The 25,305-nt window shown below is 37.8% G+C and overlaps 1 protein-coding gene across 1 annotated transcript in view; it reads right to left on the reverse strand.

Annotated features, from left to right (window-relative positions):
* The window catches only part of Lrif1 (ligand dependent nuclear receptor interacting factor 1), a 75,145-nt gene extending 53,586 nt beyond the window's left edge, over positions 1-21,559 (reverse strand). The window contains exon 1 of the mRNA XM_051177774.1: positions 21,415-21,559. The gene's annotated coding sequence lies outside the window, so the exon portion shown is untranslated. The remainder of the gene's footprint in view (positions 1-21,414) is intronic.
* Between the last annotated feature and the right edge of the window lie 3,746 nt (positions 21,560-25,305).

Below are 25,305 nucleotides of genomic sequence, written 5' to 3' on the forward strand. Positions count from 1 at the left end.
GGGGCAGGCATGGCGGCGGGACAAAACCAGACGGCGGCAAGCAGAAAAACTGTACTCGTTACACAAGATTAACTAAAAAAATCAGTAGCCCTATTATATACAGACAATAAATGGGTTAAGAAAGAAATCAGAGAAACATCACCCCTTACAATAAACAACATAAAATATCTTGGGACTCAGGCCCCCCGAATATGGGTCTCAGCCAGAAGGACTGAGCAGTCTAAGGGACCTCAGACAGTGGAACCAGGATGTATCCCTGGTGCACAAAAGGACCTTGCAGACACATTCTCCATAGAGCGATACTACCTTAACCTAGACACAGGAGAGAAGTCTTAGTCCCTACTTCAAATGACCTGATAGATCTACATGACCCCACCTGGATGGCATTGCCCTACATGTGGAATTAGGGTGGGGGGATAGGAGGGGAGGGTGGTCAGGGTGCATGTGAAGGGGCAGAGAGGGTAAGAGGGAGGGAGAGAGGGAGGGATGAAGGGAGGGAGAGGTAACTGGGATTGACATGTAAAATAATAAAATAAATAAATAAATATCTTGGGGTAACTCTAACCAAACACATAAAAGACCTGTATGAGAAGAACTTTGAGTCTTTAAAGAAAGAAATTAAAGAAGGTACCAGAAAATGAAAAGATCTAACATGCTCATCGATAGTATGAACATAGTAAAAATGACAATCTTGCCAAAAGCAATACACAGATTCAGTGCAATCCTCATTAAAATCCCAGTGCAATTCTTCACACACCTTGAAAGAAAAATACTCAACTTTATATGAAAAAAAAAAACAGGATAACCAAAACAAACCTGTATAATTAAGGCACTTCCAGAGGCATCCCCATCTGATGGGAGATGTCATTCTGTATATGTTTCTCATACTGGTTAATAAATAAAGCACTGTTGGCCAATAGGAAAGGAAGATAGGAGGGACTAGGAGACAAGGAGGAAAGAGGAAGTAGTAAGGAGGAGTCAAGATGGAGAGTCTGGAGAGAGCTGGACGCCAGCTGCCTCCCCGGTAAGAGAAGGCCATGTGAAAATACATAGATCAGTAGTAATGGGTTACTACTTAAGACAGAGCTAGCCAATAAGAAAGTAGTACCTGGCCAACAGTATAATATCAAATACAAAGTCTCTGTGCATTATTTGGGGCTGGCGCGGCAGCAGGACAAGACCAGGCGGCGGCAGGTGGAAAAACCGTACTCGTTACACCCATCCCCATCTAAAGTCTTACTATAGAGCTGCAGTAATGAAAACAGCTTGGTATTTGAACAAAACTAGACAGGCAGACCAATGAAATCAAATTGAAAACTTGATTAATCCACACACCTACAACCACCTTATTTTTCACAAAGGAGGTAAAATTATTCAGTGGAAAAAAGGCATCTTCAACAAACGGTGCTGGCATAACTGGATTTTGACATGTAGAAGATTGCAGATAGATACAAATGTATCTACTGCTATGTACAAAACTTAAGTCCAAATGGATCAAAGACCTCAACATAAATCCAACCTCATTGAACCTCTTAGAAGAGAAAGTGGGAGGTACCCTTGATCAAATTGGTATGGGACACCACTTTCTGAAAATAACACAATAGCATAGACACTGTGATCAACATTTAATAAATAGGACCTCCTGAAACTGAGAAGCTTCTGTACGGCAAAGGACACAATCAACAAGACAAAATGGTAGCCCATAGAATGGAAAATGGTCTTCACCAACCTCACATCTGGCAGAGGGCTGATTTACAAACAACTCGAAAAGCCAGTCACCAAAACACCAAATAATCCAATTAAAAAGCGGGGTACAGAAATACATAGAGAATTCTCAATAGAGAAATCTAAAATTGCCAAAAAACACTTAAAATGCTCAACATCCTTAGCCATCATGGAAATGCAAATCAAAACAATCCTGAGGTACCATGTTACTCCTGTCAGAGTGGCTAAAATAAAAAACACCAACAACAGTTTATGTTGGAGAGGATGTGGAAAAAGGGGAATATTTCTCCATTGCTAGTTGGAGTGCAAACTTGTACAGCCACTTTGGAAATCATTATGGCAGTTTCTCAGGAAAATGGAAATGAGTCTACCTCAAGATTCAGCAATTACACTCTTAGGCATATACCCACATGATGCACAGTCATACTACAAGGACATCTGTTGAACTACGTTCATAGCAGCATTATTTGTAATAGCCAGAACCTGGAAGCAACCTAAATGACCCTCAGCTGAAGAATGTATGCAGAAAATGTGGTACATTTACACAATGGAGTACTAGTCAGTGGAAAAAAGCAATGAGATCTTGAAACACACAGGTAAATGGATGGAACTAGAAGAAATTATCCTGAGTGAGGGAACCCAGTCACAGAAATATAAACATGGTATGTACTCACTCATATATCGATATTAGACAGAGTAAATGATTAACAGCCTATCAGCCTACAAGCCACACCTCCAGAGAAGCTAGAAAATGAGGAAGACACTAAGAGAGACATACATTGTCCTCCAGAGAAGGGAAAAGGAACAAGAACTGAAGAAATTGAGAGCTGGGGGGTGGGGGTAGGAGACAAGAAGAGGGGTTAGTAGAACATGAGGGACCCGGAAGATTGAATCAGGGATAAGAATAGAGAAGAGTAAAAAAGAGACACTTTATAGAGAGAGCCATTATAGGTTTAAAGAGAAATCTGGCACTAGGGAAATGTCCAGAGAACCACAGAATAACCACAACTAACAATCTAAGCAAGAGTGGAGAAGCTACCCTAAATGTCCTTTCCCTATGAGACAGATGACTACCTTAAATGTCATCTTAGGGCCTTCATACAGTAGCTGATGGAAGCAGAAGCAGAGATCCACAGCTAAGCATTGAGATAAACTCCTGGAATCCAGTTACAGAGACAATTCTAAGGAAACCTTCAGAAACAGCTGACCCAAGTAAGTGGGAGCTTGCAGACTCCAGTCAGACATCTGGGGAAGCAGCATAGGACTGAACCAGGGCCCCTGAATGTGAGTGCCAGTTAGGAGGCCTGGGCAGTATATGAGGACCCTGACAGTGGAACCAATATTTATCCCAAGTGCACCAATGGATTTAGGGAGCCCATTTCTCCATGGAAGGATACTCTCTCAGCTTAGATACACGGGCAAGTGCCTAGGCCCTGCCCCAAATGATGGCAGACTTTGATGATCCCCACTGAAGAACTCACCCTCCCTGGAGTGTTGATTGGGTGGGATGGGGAATCGGTGGGAGATATGGGAGGATGGGAGGGAACTGGGATCGATATGTAAATAAGATTTTTTTTCTAATTTAAATAAAAAATATTTTAAAAGTTACAGATACCAAACTGTGAAAAAAAGAAAGCCAAATGTTCTGAATATACAATTCCCAAAAGAAGAAATACAAGTGACCAATATATGCATGAAAATGAGTTTAGCTATCTGGTAAATGCAAAGAAAACCTACAGAGAATTATCATTTATCATGTAAAGCCTTTATGTATTTAAATGACTTTGGACACACTTGCTTACTCAAGTCAGCATAAAAGAGCTAAGTAAACCATATGTACACGTTTAGAAAAATAAAGCCAGACCCTTACTGTGTTATTCAGTATTCCATCATTGTGACAAAATACTTGAAAATCACAACTTGAAGAGATGTGATGCACTTTATCAGAGAGTTCAGTCCATAGTCACTTAGATAATTACTCTAGATGCTTTCTAACTTAGTCAAGGTACAGCATCAGGACTAAAGAGTGTCATAGGAGATAGATGATCACTTAATAGGTTGCCGGGGCCCAAACTGTATTTTAGGATGACTTACTGATATACTGAAGAGAAGAAGCCATAGAACTAAATGACAGAAAATACAGGGGTTTCCTATTACCCATGCCATAATGCATATGGTAGGAGACCTCATAAGATGGCTCCCCATCAGCAATGGCACCATAAATCTACACTGGAAAATGCATGAACATTCTTTTCCAGTAGTATTCTGCTTAGAAGGTATGTTTTCAAGGTGCTGGATTCTTAGCTGATGGAGGCCACACAGATTCCTCTCTACTTTTCTTGTAACCTTGCTGAGGGAGGTCTTCCTTCTTTCCCTCCCAAGCCACACCTAGTGTCAGGCTTACTCTGTTTTTCATTTTATAAAAAAAAAATGTTATAAAACCAATACTTCTGGGTTTCACCTTACCAAAGACATCTGTTGCCTACCAGTACCTTCCCATAATACTCCACATAACTCTGTAGCTATGTTTGTATGTATTGTTTGGAACCAGTCTGATAGAGACACATGAAGACTCTGGGTGCCTCGTATCTCCAATCTTCTCAAATTCTGTGGTTTTGTTTTTAAACTGTTGTGTTTTGAGATTAATTTTGGAGACTTTCTGTACTACCACTCTAAAGTGTTACTCTTCTGTGTTGTTTTCCATCATTAGAAGAAAGAGATTGAGGAAAGTCAATTTACACTGAGGATTGTCTCATGTGGGCTCATGATTTTAGTGCTTTCATGCTGGGGTCACTCAGCCTCTTGGTCTGAGCCTGGGGTGGTACAGTATATTATAGTAGGATGTATGAGTTATCTATTCACCTCAAGGCAGCTGGGAAACAGAATGAATGAGATAGGAAGAGGGTATGGCTCCCATATCACTTCAAGGGAATGCCTTCAATAACCTATGTTACTTACATTAAGCACCAATTCCTAAAGGTTCAACTACAACCTAATAATACTACTGCCACATTACATGAGCCTTTAGCAACATTCTAGATCAATCTCTGCCATTGCCCATCTTTTCTTTCCAGAGCCTGCATCTGTCTCTTAGCACACATAATGACTGTCTCATTTCTGCTATACATGACAATCAAGAAGGTCTTTAAAGTCTGTTTTCTGAAAATGTAGAAGGGGAACAATGAACAATGAATGAGATCCATTAAATTCTCTGTAAGTCCCTTCAGCCATAGTGAAAGTAACATAACTCTGGGGATAGGGAAAATACAAATGCTCTTCACATTTTTCCCAGCATTTCTGTTGTCAGAAACAGCAGTTAGAACAGAAATCTTTGATATCTCCAGGACAAGTTCCTTTTCTTCTGCAGCTCAGAGAGAGAAAGAGAGAGAGGGGGGGGGGAAGGAGAGAACAAAGAGAAAATAAAACAAAAACAAACAAAAAACATGCACTATTACACCCTGATCAAAGTAAAGATTAGGTAGCTGCTAATGTACTAGTGTACTAAAAGATTAAATGGGTAGGGTGGTGGTAATGCACACCTTTAATTCCATTCCTTGGGAGGCAGAGGTAAGCGAATCTCTGAGTTTGAGGCCAGCCTGATCTACAGAGTGAGTTCCATTACAGCCAGGACCACAATGAGAAACCCTGTCTCAAAACCCAAATTTAACCAAAACAAAACCCCACAAATCCCCCTAAAACAAAACAACAAAAGATTAAAATGACTAAAATCAACCATATACACTACTGTAGGTAGGCACTACAGTATTCTTAAACAGACTAGAATCTTACAGAAAACACATGAGCAAGATTCTATCGGTGCAATTGTTACCTGGCTAGAGAGGTATATATCTATTGTTTAATATTTTTTCTTTTGCTTCCTAATCCTGCATCTTACAAGAAGCCATCTCCATAACTGAATATTGCATATTATAATTTCAATAAACTTACTTATCAGTTCTATACCATTCTTGTTGGAGTTAAGATTTTTTCGGTGTGTGAGATCATGTTTTCTATTAATATTTCTCTTCATGCTTTACTTAGATGCAGTTTATTTTCATCTCCTTACTGCTTTTCTAGACTCTACCACAGTCTTGACTGCTTATGTTTGATTTGCCGAACAGATGAAACAGACCTCTTTGTTTTGCTTCAGATTTTAGGTGGAAAGATTGCACTTTCTCCCCACTCATAAAATTGACTAATTTATTAATTTTGTAGCTATTTTTTTTATATAATCAGGTAAGAGTTCTCTTATAGTTGACTTTGGTATTTTCTTTCATGGAAGATTTGCATTTTAGTAAATGCTTTTTCAATGTATGTCGAGGTAGATGATAATGTAAATTTACTTCTCCTAATGGTGTATTAGACTCATTTATTTTCAGATATTAAAACACTAATAAACAGCCCTACAGACTACAGCTAGGATATCTGAATCTTCTTCGAATCCCCCAAGACAGCGTCCCTTACCAGCAGGAAGTAGTTTGGAAAGAACGACGCCCAAATTCCCAAACATTGTGTATAAATGTTTGTTTTCATTTAATTGGACTTTGTTATATAAAATTAAATAAAAAAATTATATATAAAAAACACTAATATATCACTTCAATAAGCACTTCTCACTCATGTCTAGCTAATTTAGTTGATCTTTTTTTTTTTTACACGTTGCATATAGATTTTTTTTTTACAATCATAAGAGATTGGGTGTTGATGCCTCTTGTGATGTCTGGAATGATCTGAGTAGCAGTATAATTTGGTTTCTTACCTAATAACAAAGAAGTAGAGTTCCATATATTCTATTTTTAGGAAGATTTTGTGAAGAATTTATGTTATAAAGTTTGCTAAAGTTCAGCAAACTTTAGCTTTGTGTAATGAATATGTCCTTCTTTACCTCTAGCAGCATGGTTTCTTTTCAAGTCTAGCTGTGTGATATTATAGTCACAGAATCAATTGGTTGCCAGTTGCTTGGAGTCATTTTCAATTCCTAACTTACTTTTTTTTTTTTTTGCTTTTGAATACAAAATGTATCACTTATGCACAGCATATAGTTGGATCTTTTTTTGCTTGAAGTTTTTTTTTCCTTTATATTGCTTACTAGCCAATCACATTTAATGTTAGCTATATAGCTGGGTTTTAGCTGCCATTTTTCTTTTGGTTTCTATAGGTACCAAAATTGTTTGATAGTCTCTCCACTACTGTTTTCTTTTACAGGGGGTGAATTTTTCCACGTTAGTTTTCATGTGTACATATGTGTGAATGCATAATTTTAGTTTTAAGTCTTTTTTATTTAAATTAGAAACAAGCATTTTTTTTTACATGTCAACCTCAGTTCCCTCTCCCTCCCCTCCTTCCCTGGCTCCCCCACCAACTCCCTTTCCCGTCCCTTTTCTGTTCCCCAGGAGGGTTAGACTTTCCCCAGGGAGTCTTCAAAGTCTGACATAGATATCATTTGGAGCAAGGCCTAGGCCCTCTCCAATGTGTCTATTCTGACAGAGTATCCATCTATGTGGAATGGGTTCCCAAAGTCCATTCGTATACTAGGGATAAATACCAGAGGCCCATTTTTAAGTCTTTTTACAGAAGTACAGTACAGCTTCTCTCTCTTTGGTATATCACTGTTCTCGAATTTTAGGGCTCTGGTTGATTAAAAGTTTACTTGAACACAATCATTACAATACAAAAATCACTATGATAATCAAGAAGCATTGGTTGTTCTTGAACTTACAGCCCTCTTATCTTGACCTTCTGAAGTCTAATATTACATGTGTGGTTCATACACACCTGAAGAAGACTATTTCTTCTGCTAAACTTGCCCTCGTAACTTCTGAAATTTCATTTCATGTATCTTGGTGCACATAATGATTTCTCACATTTTCCTGCGGTCCTCTTCCCTTTTCTTCATTCTCTTTTAGAGTATTATTTGGTTTGTCTTTCTGTGTAATGATATGTATTCAGTTCCTTACATTCTTTCTCTTCACATCCTGCCTTTATGTTTCAGCTATTGTACTTTCTAGTTCCATCAAAATATTTGAAAATTTTTCTTTATTTCTATTCTATACCAATGCAAACTCATCTACTCTTGAATGTGGGAAAGAGTAACCAATGCACTCATCTTTCAATGCACCTCACCTAAGGCAGAAATTATGTTGTTGGGGCTGAGAAGAAGTATAGAAGATCCATGATTTTACTTCACTCATCCAGGATTTAACTGCACTTGCAGGTAGCTAGAGGCAAGATGCAAAGTGCTTACTTCATCTGTGAGTTACTTTCACATTTACTTTGTAGTATTATTTTCATTTCAAGGAACAATCCCCTCCCTGAGTGTACATGTTTTTGACTGAATTATGTTTTAATAGAAGGTAGAACTGATTACATAACTTTGGACCTTTAGGGTTATGTCTAAGCAAAGCTTTGGATGTTTTGCCCAGTCTCTTCTGTTTACAGTAAAACGTGAGGTGATAGAAAACTGAAGGACCTATTAGGTGCAAAGGAATCAGGACTTAAAGAAAAATTAAAAAAAAAAACCCTTCAGTGTTACCTATATTGTAAAAATTGAAAAAGTTTTATCAGGAAAGAATAGAATGTTTCTGTCCAAAGATTACAACTGACAAGGTCATCCATGGATTGAATCAACCACCTCAGCTAGAGCCAAGTATGTATGTGGGATTACACCACCAGAAACGATGCTTCGAAAACATTAACCATACAAGAAGTCTTCCAGACTTCTGGGATTATACAAGAGTTTACAATAGAACTAGTCAGCTGCATATATTCATGTCAGGAAAAAAACATGAAGACAATTTCAAGATCTTTAGGTCTTCTGCTCTTACCACAGACTCACAGTATGTGGCCTTAGCACTTGATTGTTAAGTACTGAGTTTAAGAGACTGGAGCCATCTTCTCTATGTCGGTTGACCAGACTAGTTCCCACAAAGATCCAGAGGGAATGAGTCACTATTTTGTCAGATACATTTTTAACAAACAAATTTATCATAAAATAATTTGCTTAGAATTTGTTTTCCAAGGTTCTACTTTCAGTCTCTGTGCCTTTGACAGCAATGTGTAGTTTCTTGTAGACAGCAAACAGTTGGATCATGTATTTTAATCTAGCTAGCCAGTCTGTGTTTTTGTTTGTTTGTTTTGTTTTGTTTTTTGAGACAGGGATTCTCTGTATTGCTTTGGAGCCTGTCCTGGAATTAGCTCTGTAAACCAGGCTGGCCTCAAACTCACAGAGATCCGCTTGACTCTGCCTCCCAAGTGCTGGGATTAAAGGTGTGCTCCACCAATGCCCGACCAGTCTGTGTTAACTGAAGAGCAGTATTATTGAGAACTATGTGTTAATTCATGTTTTTTAAATTTTGCAGTTTTTGTCCTTTTTGCTGGTTGATTCAAGTATTTTTGGTTTTCTTTCTCCTCTATTCATCTAAGAGCTTGAATGGTTTGCTGAGTTGAATGCTTGATTCTTTCCTAACTCTTATTAGCTCTACTAATTTCATATAATTAATTTTTCCTGAACTCTTTCATTTATGCCTATCTCCCTACCTCCTGGTTTATATAATTCAAATATCTTCAGCAGTTGTTGGTTTAGTCATTAGGCCTTTAATTATGTCTTCTATCTTGGAAAGATTTTATACCTCTTTTGGTTTTAAAAGCTGATTTTGTTAGATAAAGAAATCTTGGCTGGCTGCTATTAACCTTAATGTACTGAAATTCCTGATTTCTTATTTCCTGACTTTTGGGATTTCTGATGAGAAGTCTGAGGTTTGCCTTAGTTTATATCTTTGTAACTAGACATCTTTTTCTTGCAGCTTTCAATATTCTTTCTTAGCTCTGTCCTTGTGATATCTTAACTACAGCCTGATATGGACAGGTTATTTTCTAGTCATTTCCACTGGTGTTATAAATGTATTAAGTACTAAGGTGCTCATATGTCTCTCTAGACTCATTGAGATTTCTCCATGTCATCATTTTTTTTTCTTAGCTCTCTGTCTATATCAAGGATTTGGGGGTATAGACTTTTTTATATGTTCCAGAGTTGTTGAAAATTCTATAGTCATGATTTTTCTTTCAATATTCTTCTCTGAGTAAAATAATTCAGTGTTTTTTTTCTGTAATTGATACTATTTTCTTGACTTAGTATATTATTGCCAAGATGCCTGTTTTTTTCTTTTCACTTAAATAAGAGTCAAGCTTGTTTTACATGTCAAGCGAAGATGTCTATTTAAGTAGTACTTTTTTTCTTCCTTCCTCACAATATCTATCTCTGGAGAATTTCTCATGCAAATCCTGTACTGACTTTTCTTGCTTTCTTCAGTGTTTGTTTCAATCCTATTAGAGGACACTTATCATTTGCAAACTGAATTTCTGAATTCCTTGTTCAATAACCCAAAAGTATTAATGCTTTCCCATTCAGTAATAGAAGAGTTGTAAATTCTTATTTATTTTTTATTTTACATGTCGATACCAGTTACCCCTCCCTCCCTCTATCTTACCCTCTATGCCCCCTCACATGCACCCTGACCACCCTTGCCTCCCATCCACCCACCCCAATTCTACATGTAGGGTAATGCCATCCAGGTGGAGTCATGTAGATCTGTCAAGTCATTTGAAGTAGGGTTTCTCTTCTGTCTCTAGGTTAAGGCAGTTATCCCTCCATGGGGGATGTGCCAGCAAGGTGCTTTTGTGCACCAGGAATACATCCTGGCTCCATTGTCTGAGGTCCCTTAGACTGCTCAGTCCTTCTGGCTGAGATCCAAATTCGGGGGGGGATTGAGTCAGTCCCATGCTGGATTCCCAGCTATCAATCTGAGGACCCGTTAGCTCCTCCTTGTTCAGGTCAGCTGTCTCTATGTATTTCTGAAATCTGGTCTTGTCCTCTCCTTCTGCATGTGGAGTCTAGTTCGACTCAGTGTTTAGGTATGGGTGTTTACTTATGTTTCCAACAGGTACTAGGTGAGGGCTCCATGAAAGTGCATAAGTTAGTCACTATTCGGGAAGGGCATTTATGGTAGCCTTTCCACGGTTGCTCAAATTGTTAGCTGGCAGCAGTCTTGTGGGTATCTAGACCTTTCTTTAGGTTCAGTTTTCTCTTCAAACCAATAATGGCTCCCTCTTTTATGTTCTCTCTCTCTTTCCCTCTCTCTCTTTCTCTCTTCTATTCCTACCCTGACTTAATCTTCCTAGTCGCACGTGCTTTCCTCTCCTCCCCTTCTCTTTCTCCTACTTCTCTCTCCATTCACTGCCCCCCCCACTTCCTATGTGCTCTGGGGGACTTGTCCCTTCCCCCTTCTGTGAGCGATTTTATATGAATCTCTTAGAGTACACCTTGTATCCTAGATCCTCTGGTGGTGTTAATTTTAGGCTGGTAATCCTTTGCTCTAGGTCTAAAATCCATATATGAGTGAGTACATACCATGTTCCTCTTTTTGCGACTGGGTTACCTCATTCAGGATGGTTTCTTCAAGTGCCATTTACTTGCCTGCGAATTTCAAGATTCCATTATTTTTTTCTGCAGAGTAGTATTCTGTTGTGTAGATGTGCCACATCTTCTTTATCCATTCTTCAGTTGAGGGGCATCTAGGTAGCTTTCAGGTTCTTGCTATTACAAATAATGCTGCTATGAACATAGTTGAACAGATGTCTTTGTTGCATGGATGTGAATCCTTTGGGTATATGTCTAAGATTGGAATTGCTGGATCTTGTGATAGGCATTTCCCATTATTCTGAAGGACTGCCATACTGATTTGGAAAGTGGATATACAAGTTTGTACTCCTACCAGCAGTGGAGAAATGTTCTTCTTTCTCCACAACCTCTCCCGCAAGAACTGTCATTGTTGTTTTTTATTTTATCCATTCTGACAGGAGTAAGATGGTATCTCAGAATTGTTTTGATTTGTATTTCACTGATGGATTCAGATGTTGAGCACTTTCTTAAGTGTCTTTCAGCCTTTTTGATTTCCTCTATTGGAATTCTTTCTTCAGTTCTGTACCCCATTTTTAATAGGGTTATTTGGTGTTTTGTCATCTAGTTTCTTGATTTCTTTGTATATTTTGAAGATCAGCCCTTTGTCGGATGTAGGATTGGTGAAAATCTTTTCCCAGTCGGTGGGCTGCCATTTTGTCTTGTTTACTGTGTCCTTTGCCATACAGAAGCTTCTCAGTTTGAGGATGTCCCATTTATTGTCCATCTCAGTGTCTGTGCTACTGGTGTTATGTTCAGGAACTTGTCTCCTATACCAATTTGTTCAAGGGTACCTCCTACTTTCTCTTCTAAGGTTCACTGTGGCTGGATTTATATTAAGGTCTCTGATCCATTTGAACTTAAGTTCTGTGCATGGCATAGATATAGATCTATCTTCATCATTCTAAACACCAGCCTCCGGTTATGCCAGCACCATTTGTTGAAGATGTTTTCTTTTTTCCATTATATAATTTTAGCTGCTTTGTCAAAAATCTGGTGTTCATGGGTGTGTGGGCTAATATGAGGATTTTCAATATGATTCCATTTGTATACTTATCTATTTTTGTGCCAATACCAAGCTGTTTTCATTACTCTAGTAAGCTCTATTATGCCTGAAGATGGGGATTGTGATGCCACTGGAAGTTCCTTTACTATACATGGTTGTTTTGGTTATCCTGCTGTTTTTGTTTTAGCATATAAAATTGCATATTGTTTTCCAAGGTCTGTGAAGAATTGTTCTGGGATTTTGATTGGGATTTCATTGAATCTACAGATTGCTTTGGGCAAGGTTGCCATCTTCACTATGTTGATTCTACCTATCCAAGAGCATAGGAGAACTTTTCATTTTCTGGTATCTTCTTTAACTTCTTTTTTTAAAGACTCAAAGTTCTTGCTTTCACTTGTTTTGTTAGTGCTACTCTAAGATATTTTATGTTGTTTGGGGCTACTGTAAAAGGTGATGTTTCTCTGATTTCTTTCTCAGCCCCTTTATCATCTGTATACAGTAGAACTACTGATTTTTTTTTTTTTAAATTAATCTTGTATCCTTCCACTTTGCTGAAGGTGTTTTTCAGCTGTAGTAGTTCCTTGGTAGAGTTTTTCAGGTCACTGGCAAATAGTATGTACTCACTTATATATGTATTTTAAACATACAGCAAGGATCACCAGCCTACAATCCACACCACCAGAGAAGTTGGGAAACAAGGAGGACCCTAAGAGAGACACACATGGTCCCTCATGGAAGTGGTAAGGGACAAAATCTTCTGAACACATTGGGAGCAGAGGGGTAAGGAAGAGAGATTTAGGAGAAAGAGAAGAAGAGGAGGGGACAGAACATGAGGGAGCAGGAAGATTGAGTCGAGGAAGAACAGAGGAGAACAAGAAAAGCGATACCATAGTAGAGGGAGCCATTATAGGTTTAAAGAGAAATCTGAAGCTAGGGAAAGGTCCAGATACTTACAAGGACAACTCCAACTAATAATCTAAGCAATAGTGGAAAGGCAAACTTAAATGCCCTTCTCTTATAATGAGATTGATGACTACCTTATATGCCATCTTAGAGCCCTCATCTGGTGGTTGATGGAAGAAGAAGCAGACACCCACAGCTAAACACTGAGCCAAACCCTGGAATCCAGATGCACAGATGGAGAATTGATGAGCAAAGCTATTAAGACCAGGCTGTTGAAACCCAGAGAAGCAGCTGACTTGAACTAAGGGGAGCTCATGGACCCCAGGCTGATAGCTGGGAAACACAGAGAACCTGAATGTGGGTCTCAGTTAGGAGGCTTGGAAAGTCTATAGTACCTGTGACAATGGAGCCAGGATGTATCCCTAGTGCAGGAACGGACTTCAGAAGCCCATACCCCATGCAGAGATACTCCCTTAGCCTAGAGACACAGGGGAGGGCCTAGGCCCTACCCAAAATGACTTTACAGACTTTAATGATCCCTCATGGAAGGCTTCATGGGAGGGAGAGGGTCTTGGGATTGATATGTAAAATAAGAAAAATTAAACAAAGATACTTTATTGTAATAAAAAATACACAAAATGAATTCAACAGGTTTCAATCCAATAAAAATACAAAATGAAGCTAGGGGACTTTAAGTTAAACTTATTTTTATTGGGGAATATAAAATGTTAATAAGTAATAAGAAGTGGGGTTGAAAAAAGGAAAAAAGAGAAGAAGCAAGCTTGGTGGGATGAAGGTATGAGAAATGATAGTGCATAGTTATAAAAGCATAATAAGTACAAAGTAAGATAGAACAATTGAAAAACTAGTGATCTTTCTTTCTGAAAAAAAAAAAAGATGGAAACGCCCCCCCCCAGGTTGTGAGGGTCAAATTGGTGTTAAGTCATTTACTCTCTTCTGTGAAGTCCAAACACGTTAAACAGGTTAGTTCACAAACAGCTATTTGCAGGCTGCTATCTGCCCTGCCTTTCCTTTGGAAGTACACACACTACTATTATGACTGCTGCTAGTCTGAATTCCTGCTAATGTTCTTCATATACAAGCCCAACAGTATAGCAACTTTTAAAGCTGCCCTCATGCTTCTCCAAACAGCTGAACCCAAGTCCCACCAAGTTAACTGTCCTCTGATGCCAGAGGCACTCTGCCAGTGTATGCATAGGTGTAAGGAATGCTCAAGTAATAACTGTTTCCACCAAACATCTATAGTCCTCTTGAAGTGTGAAAAGCAAACAAACAAGAAGACAATCTGGGATGAGATATAGGTCATGAATATCCTATTGCCCTAGGCATTCTGGTCTCTGTCTTAGTCATTTACTTGTGTTAGTCATCTCACATGTGTGAAACTTTGGCTTTGCAAAAAATTCCTAAAGCCTGTGCCACCTGCTTCTTTATGTAATAAATCCATTACCCCCCATCACATGAATCTGTGTCCCTGGGGCTGTGTCCAAGCCACAGACAATTTCCTGGTCACTCAGGTAGGAGAGAGGAAAGATCTTTGGTGCTTGGAAACACAAAAATGTAGAAACTCCTGCTACCCCAGAAAGGTTTTACAATAATATGTCTCTTAATGTAATTAAGAGCAGTGGTGAATAAGCTGTGAAGTATGGAGGGGTAGGTTGTGCTTTCTCTGATGTCTACCTGATGCAAAATTACATTTTCAGTGTGTCTGATTGTGTGCCTGTGCAATGTGGCAAGGCTTTACTTTCCCCTGAGAGGGTTGTACTATTTATCATATTGCTTTGCTCTGAATATTATTGATCATAATTTCTATTATAAAAATTCACACCAATATTTATGCTCTGTAAATACCTACTATTTAACTTTTATACTCCTGTACCTTTCAAAGTCACCCATCTTTTCCTTTAATCATGAGCCTGGTACTTAGTTTCAAACTTCAAACTCAGGAAGATTCATAAAAGTTCTTGGTGTTTCTAATCTACAAATTTCTGAGAAATTTTAATAATTATTGAAGACCTACTTATTTCCTACTTTGTTCTCCACCACTGGATTAATCACCTCTCACCTCATTGAAGTGACCAAATTTCCCACACATAAGCCTTTGGAGAACAAACTACATCTAAAACTTATCAGAAGATTTAACATTTTACATATGAAATTAAGAATATATTTTGATTAAATAAGCATCCTTAAAGATAATGAGGCAAACTAATGATAATGTTAGCAATATTGGCATACCCTTTTGGTAAATTTATGGTTAATTTTAGGTTCCAGCTTGATTGGGTAAAGGGATTTCGAGATAGATGGCAAAACATTTCTGTAAGTGGCAATAAGGTTATTTCAGGAAAAGATGAACATTTAAATTGTCAGACTGAATAAAGGATACCTTTCTCACTTACGAGAAGACCATCACCCAAACCATTAAGGGACCAAATAGGACAAAAAAGTACAATGAAGGAAATTTATCTTCCCCAGTTCAGCTATAATTCTCTTGTCCTCAAAAAAAGGAGGTCCTGGTTGTCAGTCTTTTGGACTCAGTGGATTATACTACTTACTGGCTTTTCTGATTTTTCAATTGGTAAAGAGTATATAATAGGAAGTCTTAAATATCCACAATTACTTGAGTCAATCTTAGAGATAGAAATAAAAGCATCTTATAGATTTAAACAATGAATGAACCACTCATTTGCTCTCTTTATTTTTCTCTGATTATGTTATCCATTCCTCCTAAATATGCTTCTACTATTATAATGCTATCTATCACAAAGTCTCCACCAGAGTGAAGGCAATGATGACACATTGCCCTATAGTCTTGAAGACTATGAGATAAATGCAAAGTTAGTATACCTCAAGTATTTTGTGACAGTGATGTAAAATAGATGTAACGCACCTATTACTTTGGTCTTAAAAGCATTTACAGAAGTTCTTTTCTGTAAATGGAAAGGCACTTCTGAAAAATGTCTTTTTCTTCATTCCTGTCCATAGAGATCACCAGAAGAAAGTTGATTTCAGATAATAATGAGAGCAATATACTTTCACTGTTTGCTAGCACTATGTTACAATCTATCATATGTCATCTATATATTTACCATCTCTCTATATATATGTGGGGGGGCATGCACAAGCTACATCAATGCATTTGTGGAAGTCAGAGGGCAACTATTGTGAGTTAGTTCTCTCCTTCCACCTTGTGGGGCCCAGAGGTTTAACTAGAGTTCTAAAGCTTGGTGACAACCACCTTTATCTGCTGAACAATGTGAACCATCTCATAAGGCAAAATTAGGGAGATTATAATACCCGTCCCCTTCTACAAGATATCACATTGATGACATTATCCTGGGGGCAAGAAGTAATGATCACTCCAGATGTATTGGTGAGACATTTTAATGTGACATATTGAGAAATATATCCAAGTAAACTCCCAAAGCCTTCTAAAATTTCTAGATTTCTGGGACTCTGGTGAATAAATCATTTAATATGGTCCTCTTTGGAACCAAGAAAGAGCTACTAAAACTCTTATTATGCCTTTTTAGGTTTTGAAGGCAACATATTTCTCAATTGGTACATTACCCTTGCCTGTCATTTACTAAGGAACTAAAGTAGCTGCTAGCTTTGGGTCATTCTTAAAATTGGCCTTTGATTGTATACTCTCAGGTTGCTATAGCAAAGGAAATTCATTCTTAACATTCTAGAACCTGGAAAGACTAAGAACTAATCCTACTCACCATCTAGCTAGGCCCACTTCCTGGTAAACAGACTTTGTTGTTATTTTGTTTCTTCATTATAATCTCAACTAGCAAAAAGGACTAGACAAGCCTCTGAAATCTTTATAAGAGCACTGATCCCAATTATGAATGTTCTGCACTCATTGCCTAATCACCTTCCCCGGTTTCTATTTCAAACACTGTAACAATGGTTTTAAACATACTGATTTGAGGGATGGGACAGAAACATCTATACCATAGCAATCTGCAGCAGATAAAAGTTGATGTGCAAACTTCTTTCTACCAGTGGAGCTACGGTATTAAATAACAAACAAAAAACAGAGAACCAAAGTGCTTGAAGTTTCACTGGCAAATTAGATTAATTACAAGGCAGTCTGCATTTTTCAGAAATAGCTCTTGGATTCTTATTGCATCAACAAGCTACCATGTGACTTGACAACTTATCATAATTGGGTATATCTGATATACAAAGTCATAAAATTCTAACTATTAAACGTAAATGTAAATTGGGACATGATCAGTCCCAGTCAGCCCCTAAAGTTGATAATTAATCATGAGAGTAGCATAAATACTCATGATTCCTACTCCCATAATTCTGACTTCCTTCTCCCAACCTGAACCTGTGATCTCATAGGAAGTTTCCTATGATCAACTCTCAGGGGAAAAGAAAGCTTGAGTTTCATTTTAGTGTAGTTCTGTAGAGAGAGAACATGTAGGAGAGAGGGAGGGAGGGAGAGAAAAAGAATGAATCTTAGGCACCACTGAGGTGTGGGAAGTACAATTATTTATCTCTTTATAAGATAATCCTGAAAGATAGGAATGAATTGGTTGTGCTTTCAACAATCCACCTTGTGCACTTTGCTTAGATGTAGAGATGGACAGATATGCAATTATATAATGATTCATGGACTATATCCAATTATTTGGATTCATTGTCAGGTATTTGGAAGAAATGTAATTGGAAAATTGATGACAAGACATCAGAGGAAAAGCTATGGAGGTAGAGATACCCAACTAGCCATAAATATAAATTTAATGTAAAAACTGGAAAGATTTGAATGGAAGTCTCATTAAAGAAGATATAGAGTGCATGCTTTAGTCTATTTCTAAATCAGTTAAAACTTAGACTGGATAATTTATGAAGACTAAATTTCCCTGTAATTCCAGAAGCCAAGAAGTTACAGATCAATATGGCAAAATTGTGTTACCCAATGAAGGCTGCAATCTAATTCTAAAGTGGAATTGTGTTGCTATGCCCTTACATGGAGGTGGGTAGAAGAAAAGGTCTTTTGTGAGCAGAGAGCTCACAACCTAATCACACTGTAAAACCTACTTCTTAATCGTATCACATTGGGTCTTTGTTTTCCAGATATGAATTGTGAGGCAACACAAACATTCAAATAATTGCAGCTGGATAATAAGCAAATAAAAAAGAGTCTTATCACTAGGGAATTAATAAATTGAAGCAAAAGTTATATGCCACTTCACACCTATTACAATGCCCCAAATCAAATTCAGTCACTGTGGAATAAAGTTTAACATGGATTCGTTTGTTCTTTTTTGCCAACCTAAACATACCAAACCCTTAAAAAAAAAAAAATTCCTCTAGGCTGTTACATAAACAGGTTGAAAACTTGCATCTACATGCCTCTAATGTGGAGGGAAATTACCTAAGGCAGAGGATGTGGAAAGGAAGGGTAAACAATAGGATATTTTAAGACAGAATGTTACACGGTTAAAAAACTGGGTGTTCTACGGGTAGTTGAAATGCTTTCTCCTTCAGAGAAGCTCTTAAACTCAGAAAGAAAACTACTTCAAATAGACTCAGGAATTCCATGAAACTGACCAGATTCACCAGGCACTTCCTTCCCTATGCATATCCAAGCAGTATCAACTCCTGAAAGTCACTTTCTTACAAATGGAGCTGCCCAGAAAAGGTTCAGTTGGGCAAAGCTGCCTGGAAGTGTCAGAGACCAGCCTATCTTCCTGGAGGTGGCAGAGAGCAGCCCAGCTGCCTGAAAAGGTTCAGACGAACTGAACTACCTGAAACTTGTGGAGCTGCCTGTAGGCTGTGCGTTATGGCCCAACTTTCCAGCTCTCATAAGCTGCCCCCCACCCCTCACCTGATGAGGTAGTCTTTTGTTGATGCTTCTGTTCTTGGATAATTTGCCTCTTGTAAGCAATCCCTCACCCATACTCCTCTAAGTAACCCTAATGAAATACAATGCTTCACCAAACTGGACTTTTGTTTGTTGATGTGTTATCAGGTCCCTGTCTGGGGTGAATAGACATCTGTTCATGTCTTTCTGGGAATAATGTCACACAATACCACAAAAAAACTTGAGTACATATATTTATAGTAACTTCACTTGTAACTAACAAAACTCAGAAGCCACCAGGGTGTTTTCAGATTGGCAAATGTCTAAAAATGTATGATATAGCCATATAATGAAATGTTTAAAAATAAGATATTCAATTATGAAGAGTCATGGATGAATCAAATAGATATTGTTAGCTGAGAGCCTGTGTTCTTCGTAATTCCAACTATATGACATGCTGCCAATAACAAAATTAGAAAGGCCTTAAAACAACTGTGGCTTCCATGCTCAATGGAAAGGGGAAAATGAGTAAGTGGGGCACAGATTTTAGATCACTGAAACAATTATTTTGCATTATTTTGTAAAAGTATATACATGTTACTTACACTTATGAATGTAAATATATTCATATGTTGGTCAAAAAACGCAGCACATATAACACCAAGAGTAAACTTTTGAATATATCATCATTGGCTTATCAATTGTAACAAGTAGACAACAGGATATAAGATGCTAACAATAAAGGAGAAAATATTGGAGGTGATGGGTACATGAAATGTTTCCACTTTCCTGTGTCTCTAAATCTATTTAAAAATAAACTATTCATTTTAAAGTGATAGAACACCTCTTCAGAAGAAAATAAAATAAAATGCAGTAAATATCTACATTAAAAAAACAGGTTTCAATCAGTGATCTTGGTTTGTATAGGTTAATGGGAGTTCTTCAGATCAATCATACCAATGAAAGAATTTTTATTGACTATATATTTTTAATTTATTCACAATTCTGTGAAACATGCTCTCTATCTGATTCCAAACTACTTTCACCAATAGGCAACCACCTTTTACCTTTCTTCCAAGCTCTTAACAATCACTGATCTCCATTCTACTTTAATGGAATAAGATATACTAGATAGTGCATACACAGTGAAACTGATGTATGTTTTTCTTTTTTCCTACCTAAATCTTCTTAGCATTGTGCTTCTGAATTCAGGTAGTTGTGGCATGTACCAATAAACCATTCTTCCTGTATATTACACTTTCTTAATGCACTTCACCTGTTGATGGACATTTAGGCTGTTTCACTTTGAAAATGCTGCTGCTATGAGCAGACTTGTCAAAGTTTGGGAACCTGTTTTCAGCCAGACATTGTAGTGTATGTCTGAAACCTCAGAACTAGGACTTGGAAGGAAGGAAGATCAGAAGTTTGAGGTCATGTTTGGGTGGACAGACGACCAAACTGGGCTACACAAAACCTTGTCTATACAAAAACATACATACATAGAAGTAACAGTATATAGACTGAAAAGGTTGTAAGTTGTGTCTGTGAGATATATATATATATATATGTGTGTGTGAGAGAGATAATATATATATATACATATATATATATATATATATATATATATATATATATATGTACGTACGTACAAAAACAGTTGAAAAGGAGGCAATGAATTTGAAGGAGAGTAGGGGGCATATGGGTGGGTTTAGAGGGAAGACAAGGGAAATGTTGTAATTATAGTCTCAAAATTAAAAATAACAGCAAGCAAGCAAAAATCTTGTTTTCATGTCTCTGGAACTGCTGGGTCATATGACGAACTTATAATTTTTTTGTGTGTGTGTGAAACTGATAACCTGTTTCCAATAGTAGAAATGTTATTTATGATCTCAGCCAAAATATTTAACTGTTCAAATTCCCATAGTTGCTGTTATGTAACATTTTAAAACTATAGTCATCCCAGTGAGTAAACGACTCCCCATGTGTGGTATTCTTTGCGTTTTTTTTTTTATTTAAATTTGAAACAAAATTGTTTTACATGTCAATCCCAGTTCCTATGACTAAGGGTATTTTGTTTTTAATCTGCTTTTTATGTAATTTCTGAGGAGAAATGTCCACTAACACCCTTTGTCCACTTGTGAATTGGCATTTAAATTTTATATAGTTATTCATCTTCAATTTGATTTCAAATATATTTCAATTGACACAGTGATTGTATGTGTATGGGGCACAGTGTGATATTTCAGTACATTATGCAATGTGCAACAATCAGAGCAATTGGAAAATCTTCAGACATTCATAGTTTCTTTATAGTAGGACATTTCAAATCCTTTCTGTTAACTAATTATTATTTATTTTGCCTTGGCAATAGATTAGGATACACGTTTTTCCACGGAGGTTCTCTTGACCAATGAAGATCCAAGAGCCTCAGATGCTCACTCCAGCTGCACTGACAGATGTTCCTTCAGTGCAAGCGGTACTCACCGGCCTCGCCTTGTCTGCCCTGCTTCTTGCTCGGGTCCCGCCAGCCATGACAGTCAAGCAATACACAGTGCTCTGGGAGTGAGCTCCAAATCTAAAGACCTAGGACCGCTGTAGTCCCGAGTTCCCAGGGGGCAGTCCTCTGGCTAGCACCTGAGCCTGCTACTCTAGCCTCGTCTGTGACGTCACGGCCGGAAACTGTGGTTCCCGCGAGACAGCGACTGAAGTCGGTTGCCCGGGAAACACGCATAAGTAGTTGCCTGGTTCAGAATGGAGGCGGAGACATCCTTGAGGTCTCGGCAGCTAAACCTTTCAGTCCCAGCTGGAATAGGATTTGAGCAGATGCAGGCTCTAAGTCAGCCAGATGGGGGCAGTTTTGAGACGTGATCATAGAACAATCATGTAACTTGGTAAAACAGTATTTTATTCACTTAGTAAGTTGGAAAAGATGAACAAATACAGAGCAGCCTTCTTTTTAGACTTATCTACTAATTATATCTATATTACTAACAATTTATCTACATGTACCTTATAATCATTAGGTTTTATTTCTCCATGCACGTACCTTAAAAACTTTCAAAAGAAAGAAAAGAGCAAAGCATAATTGAAGACCTAAATTTTGTTTCGAGACAGGATCTCATGTAGCTCGGGTTGGCCAGGAACTGGCTGGGGCTAAGTGTGGCCTTGAAGTCTCCCGCTTCTACTTCTAGAATGCTGGCATTAAAGGCTTGTGTGCCACTATTCTGTTTTAGTCTCTTCTGGAGAACCCAGTTCTGTTTCCACACCTAGCAAACATAGTACCAACTGAAGAGCTTTTACAATATGTGCAGCTCTTCAAATATGAAGAATGCTTCCTATTATGTACTTGATCAGGAACAAGATATTTAACTCACAGGCATTGTTTAAAATCACTTGCATACTATTGAATTTATTTATACTTTTCAAACTGTATAGCAGCTTTTAAGTAACCTGACACAATTGCATATTTAGAACTTTTTTTTCACATTTGGTCTTTTGTTGTTTCTTTTTTACTATCATTATTATTGTCAGAGGGGGTTCTACTCTGTGTACTAGTTATAAAATGCAAACATTTTAGTGGTGGTTTTATTTTTATCATTTAAAATATCAGATTTCATTACAGATTGCCATACCTAGTTAAGCTTGGTGTCTTAGTCACTGTTCTATTGCCATGAAGAGATACAATGACCAGAGCAGCTTTTATAACAGGAAGCATTTAATTGAGGTTTACTGACAGTTTCACAGGTCCATTATCATGGGGAAGAGCAGGCAGCATGGAGCAAAGCTCTGGAGCAGTAGCTGAGAGCTACATAATGATCCCTGGGCAGAGAGAAAGATGGACTTTAGGCTTGGCATGGGCTTTGAAACCTCAGATACTACCCCCAGTGACACACTTCCTCCAACAAGGTTTATCTTTTAATCCTTCTAATCCTTGAAAATAGTGCCATTCTCTGATGACTAAACATTAAAATATATGAGCCTGTGTGACCATTCTTATTCAAATCAACATGCTTGGCTTGACCCTGCTCTCTCTCCTCTTACATTTCCTTGAAGCCTATCCTCATCTAAATGCTTCTACTGTCAGTATTATCCTTTTACGTTTATACCATGTGTGTTTATTACTCTCCCTACCAGTGTCCCTTTAAAGCCTCTTTCCCCCTCTTTCCTGGACCCTTGCCTAGTTCCCTGGTATCTACTGTGGTGGCTTGAAAGAAAATGGCCCACATAGGCTCACAGGGAGTGCAACTATTAGGAGGTGTGGCCTTGCAGGTGTAACGTTGTTGTAGGAAGTGTGTCACTGGGAGTGGTCTTTGAAGCTCAAGCTGGGCCAGTGTGTCTCTGTCTCTTCCTGTTGTATGCAAATCAAAATGTAGAACTCTCAGCTACCTGTCCAGCAACAATGTCTTCCATGATGACCATGAACTAAATATCTGAACAGTAAGCCAGGCTCAATTAAATCTTTTCCTTTATAAATAGAGTTTCCATAGCCCTACAGTCTCTTCACAGCAATAGAAACCCTAAAGCATCTCTCTCTCTCTCTCTGTCTCTGTCTCTCTCTCTCTCTCTCTCTCTCTCTCTCTCATATACCCACAGACATGCACACACAGAAAATTAGAGCTATAGTCTACATTTGACATAAAACATGTAGTGTTTATATTTCTGGTTTGAGCTACAACACTATAATATTTTTCAGTATTATTCATTTTATGACATATTTGATAATTTCATCCTCTTGTGACATAATAAAATTCCTCTGTGTATACATACCACATTTTTATTATCTATTCATTAGTTAGTGGATAACTAAACTTATTCCATTTCCTTGATACTGTGAAAACAGAAGCAGTAAACATGGGTAGCAGGAAGCAAGAGTGTTTGACTGCATGCCCAGAAATGATAGAGCTCAATCACTATGTTTTAACTCCACACTGAGTTCTATTGTTATCTCACTAATTTATACTCCTTCCAGAAGTGAGTAAGTATTCCTCTTTCCAGAATGTGCTCTCATTTATTTGATGCTAGCCATTCAGTCAGGGACTGAAACTTGGAGTAGTTTTCACTATGCTCTTGATAGCTAAGGAGCTTGGGCATAAAAAAAAAAAAGTATTTATTGGCTATTTGTATTTCTTACTAAAATTTTTCTGATCAGCTTCCTAGTCCAGTTTTGGATTGAGTTTATTTTTTTTTGGGTGTTTGTCTTTTGAATACTTTGTACATTCTGGATAGTAATGCTCCTTCAGATAAATAGCTAGCAAAGATTCTGTCCCATTCTCCTGGTTTGGTTAACTGATTCCATCACTACACAGAACCTTTTTAATATCATGATATTAGTTGATATCCTATTAGTTGATAATTGGCCTAATTCCCCCACTCAATTGAAGTCCTATTCAGAAAGTACTTACCTGTGTACATATCTTGAAGTATTTCTGCTACATATCACTTCTAGTAGTTTCAAATGTTTAGGCCTTATGTTAATGCCTTAGATTCATATGGAGTTGTTTTGTGCAGGATTCAAGATAAAGGATTTTATTCTTCACACAGAGATATTCTGTTTCCCCAGCATCATTTGTTAAATATGTTGCCTTTCCTCCACTGGGTATTTTTGGCATTTGTCAAAAATATCTGAGTCTTCCATCCCATTGATCTATAGGACTGTTTTTCTGCCAATGCCATGCTGTTTTTCCTTTTCCTGATGAACATAAATGCAAAATTCTCAACAAAGGACTTGTTAGTTGAACTTAACAACTCACCAAAAGGATCACTCATCACTTCCAGGTAGGCTTTATTTGATGAATGCTGACTTGGTTCAACACATGCAAACCTATATATCACACAAATGAACTGTAGAATAAAAATCACGTCATCATTTTGATAGATGCAGAAAAGGATTTTGAAAAACTTGATATCACTTATGATAAAAATTCTGAAGATACTCATAGGAGAAGGAACATTCTTAGAGGCTAAAGAGAATCTTGGTGGTTAAGAGGTCACACTACTCTTCCAGAGAATCTAATTTCAGACACAAATGCCCTTGATAGATGGATCATGACTGTCTATATCTCCAGCTCTAGGGGATCCAACATCATCTTCTTGCTTTCTCTCTCTCTCCTCTCTCTTTTAAACTCTTTGTCTTAGTTATGATTTTCTGTTCTTGCTGTGATTAAACATTGTGACCATATCAGCCTGGGGAAGAAAGGATTTGTCTCACTGTACAGTTTGTAGTCCTTTGTTTATGGAAGTCACAGCAAGAACTCTTGAGGACCTAAAGGCAGGATCTGACACAGACTCCATGGAAGAGTACTTCTCACTGGTTTGCTCCCTATGGTTTTCTCAGGATCAGCAGCTTGGAGGTGGCACTACTCACAGTGAACTGGG

The sequence above is a fragment of the Phodopus roborovskii genome, unplaced genomic scaffold (genome assembly GCF_943737965.1).
Source record: "Phodopus roborovskii unplaced genomic scaffold, PHOROB, whole genome shotgun sequence".
Classification (NCBI taxonomy): Eukaryota; Metazoa; Chordata; class Mammalia; order Rodentia; family Cricetidae; genus Phodopus; species Phodopus roborovskii.